The following is a 4,215-nucleotide window of genomic DNA, read 5'->3' as shown; positions in this document are numbered from 1 at the left end:
CTTATTTAACCAAACACAAAACTGTTTTTCTAATACATGGAATGATGTGATTGATTAGTCAAGGAGGTACAATACACCAAAAAAATATGAATACAAGGAATGACTAGACAAGTCAAAGTACAGTATAGGGAATACATTGACCAGTAAATACACTATACTGACTTGCACTTTCAACATGAGATAGTCATTTGTTTTTTATCAATTGAAAACTCCAGTCATTGATTTAACCTCAATATGGCCTTCAATGGAAAAGCGTAGTAAATGATCATTGATTTAGTGCTAGAGTGTATTCAGAATATGGCCATTCTGACATTCAATATAAAATACCTCAGACAAGACCGAAAAAGTGTCTGGAGCGATCCGTCAGGGTAAGAGTGAGAACAGGTCCACATGTCAAAATGGGGGAAATCTTAGCAAATGGCTTAATGGTTATTCATGAGAATCAAATGTATGTGTGTGTGTGGAGAGAGAGAGTGTGTGTGTGTTTGTGGGGGGGGGGGGGGGGGGGTGTTGCAGTGTGTCTGCAGGCGTGTGTGCATGTGTTTTCCTGTGATATAATTGTCGTTTTCTTCATCCAGTGTCTTCCGTGGAATCACCTCAGCATGTCACGCCCTGTTTCCCCTAGAGTACAACGACAGACCTTCACATAGAAAGAGAAAGAGAGAGAAAGAGAGACAGAACTGGGAGAGAAAGGGAGGATAGAAGAAAGAACAAATGATTACCCCAGTTTAAATATTTCATCAGCGATTCATGGCTACACATCCTGTGTGTGTGTGTGTGCTGGATGGGAGGGGGGGGGGGGGCATATGCTACAGTTCATGATATCTGCATTAATGCCTACTCTATAATTCAAATGTGAAGATGCAAAGAAGAAGCCATAACACATGCACGTACACACACAAATTATTATTCTGTACCTACAGGTGACATAATATTTCCCCAATACCAACCGTCAGCTTACCAAGTCACATACTATGCCTTTAAATCAAGCAATTTTGAAGCCAAATGAATTTGATTTGAGAATGGACTATTTATTTAACCTTCCACTGGCATAGAGTTACTGAAATGAATACAGGTGATACCTCACATACACCATACCAGAGCAATAAAAAATGTAATGTACAGTGAGTATACAAAACTTTAACGTCTTTGGGGTAGGGGGTAGTATTTTCAGGTCCGGAAGTAAACTGTGCCCAGAGTAAACTGCCTGCTACTCAAGCCCAGAAGCTAGGATATGCATATTATTAGTAGATTTGGATAGAAAACACTCTGAAGTTTCTAAAACTGTTTGAACGATGTCAGTGAGTATAACAGAACTCATATGGCAGGCAAAAACCTGAGAAAAATCCAACCAGGAAGTGGGAAATCTGAGGTTTGTAGTTTTTCAAGTGATTGCCAATCCAATATACAGTGTCTGTGGGGTCATGTTGCACTTCCTAAGGCTTCCACTAGATGTCAACAGTCTTTAGAACGTTGTTGCAGGCTTCTACTGTGAATGGGGAGAGAAAAAGAGTTATTGGAATCATGTGTCTGGAAAAAAGCCATGAGCTCAGTCACACGCGTGCGGCCGAGAGAGCGAGCTGAGTTCCTTTACATTTCTGAAGACAAAGGAATTGTCCGGTTGGAATATTATTGAAGATTTATGATAAAAAAACATCCTAAAGATTGATTCTATACATCATTTGACATGTTTCTACAAACTGTAAAGCAACTTTTTTGACTTTTCCTCTGGACCCAGTGCATGCGGCTACTGCATTTGGAATAGTGAACTGAACGCGCAAACAAAAAGGAGGTATTTGGACATAAATATTGACTTTATTGTAACAAAACAAACATTTATTGTGGAACTGGGATTCCTGGGAGTGCATTCTGATGAAGATCAAAGGTAAGTGAATATTTATCATGCTATTTCTGAGTTTTGTTGACTCCACAACATGGCGGGTATCTGTATGGCTTGTTTTGGTGACTGTGCGCTGTATTCAGATTATTGAAAAGTGTGCTTTTGCCGTAAAGCTTTTTTGAAATCTGACACAGCGGTTGCATTAACCTCTTACATCTAGACGTTCCGCTAGCGGAACACCGCTCCAATATCCAATGATAGGGCGTGGCGCGAAATACAAACTCCTCGAAAATCCAGAAACTTCCATTTTTCAAACATATGACTATTTTACACCATTTTAAAGACAAGACTCTCCTTTATCTAACCACACTGTCCGATTTCAAAAAGGCTTTACAACGAAAGCAAAACATTAGATTATGTCAGGAGAGTACCCAGCCAGAAATAATCAGACACCCATTTTTCAAGCTAGCATATAATGTCACAAAAAACAAAACCACAGCTAAATGCAGCACTAATCTTTGATGATCTTCATCAGATGACACTCCTAGGACATTATGGTATACAATACATGCATTTTTTGTTCAATTAAGTTCATATTTATATCAAAAACCAGCTTTTACATTAGCATGTGACGTTCAGAACTAGCATTCCCACCGAACACTTCCGGTGAATTTACTAAATTACTCACGATAAACGTTCATAAAAAATATAACAATTATTTTAAGAATTATAGATACAGAACTCCTTTATGCAATCGCGGTGTCCGATTTTAAAATAGCTTTTCGGTGAAAGCACATTTTGCAATATTCTGAGTAGATAGCCCGGCCATCACAGGCTTTTTTCATAGGTTGGAGGCTAATGTTTTGCAGTTTTTTTATATGATAACTGATGATCAATGTGCCCCACCCATCGGTAATGTCACGGTTGTCGTATGGATTAGACCAAAACGCAGCGGGAATATGTATACTCATCTTTTTATTTTGAAGAAGGAAAAACAACTAAATACATATACAAAAAAAGAACAAAACGAAACAGTCCTGTCAGGTGCAACAAACACTAAAACAAGGAACAACTACCCACAAAAAATCCCATAGAAAAACACCCCTCTTAAATAGGACCTTCAATTAGAAGCAACTAGGAGCAGCTGCTTCCAATTGAAGGTCAACCCCATTAACTAAACATAGAACTAGACATACTAGATAAACATAGAAATATACTAACATAGAACATAGCCCAACAAACCCCGAAACACTCTAAACAAACACACCCCTGCCACGTCCTGACCAAACTACAATAACAAATAACCCCTTATACTGGACGTGACAGTACTCTCCTCTCTCCCCCCCCCCCCCCCCCCCCCTCCCCCCCTGAAGGTGCAGACCCTGGATGCACCTTACACAAAAATAAACACACACAAAAAAAATCTTAACTAAAGGGAGGGGAGGGAGGGTGGCCACCGTCACCGACGGTTCTTGTGCTACACCCCCCCCCCCCTCCCCAACCTCCTACTACGGAGGTGGGTCAGGCTCCGGCCTTACTCCAACCTAACCTGTCCACCCCCGCTAAATACTTATTCAATTTTACCCCTCCCGAAGTCTCTGGGCTATGGCGCATCGCTGGAGACATCGGGCTGAAGGACGACTCTGGCTGCGCCGGCTCCGGACTGTGGGCCGTCTCCCTCTCGGCTCCGGACTGTGGGCCGTCTCCCTCTCGGCTCCGGACTGTGGGCCGTCTCCCTCTCGGCTCCGGACTGTGGGCCGTCTCCCTCTCGGCTCCGGACTGTGGGCCGTCTCACAGTTAGTTTTCAACACTGGAGAATTTGTACAAACGTTGCTGTCTGTCTCTGACATTTGCAACATTATTTCAACATTCAAATTCGATCTCCAGCTGTCGGGATGAGATAGACATGCAGGCAGCTTTTCTCAACCAGTCGAAATCATGAATCAGCATCATTTTTATGGATATATACACAAATAATTATCAATCGAAAACGTAAAATATTTATGAAGTGCACCTAGTTTGCTGTCTTTCCAGCTTCAGTTTGAAGTGATTGTGTTAGTTGTGTTGTTGGCTAGCTCTTCTGAACAACAGTGTCCTGTCGAGAGAGCACATTTTCTATGCCAGTTAAAATCGTGCATCATTAGCTCATTGTTATAGATGTATCCAAATAAATGTAAATAGAAAACATCTTAAACAAATGCAAATACTTTGCTGTTATTCTGGCTGCACTTTTTGACATGACTGTAAGTTAGCCACAGTTGGCTAGCTAGCAAGCAAGGGATAAGAACGTTTCCAGCCAGTATGGCAATGGAACATTTAAAAAGAACGACTGGGTCACATCGTAAACTTCTGACTTCAACTGTATATCCTCCAAA

This window comes from Salmo salar, chromosome 17 (genome assembly GCF_965601325.2).
Source record: "Salmo salar chromosome 17, fSalSal1, whole genome shotgun sequence".
In the NCBI taxonomy this organism is placed as follows: Eukaryota; Metazoa; Chordata; class Actinopteri; order Salmoniformes; family Salmonidae; genus Salmo; species Salmo salar.
The sequence above is the reverse complement of the archived record's forward strand: the minus strand, read 5'-3'. Positions refer to the sequence as shown.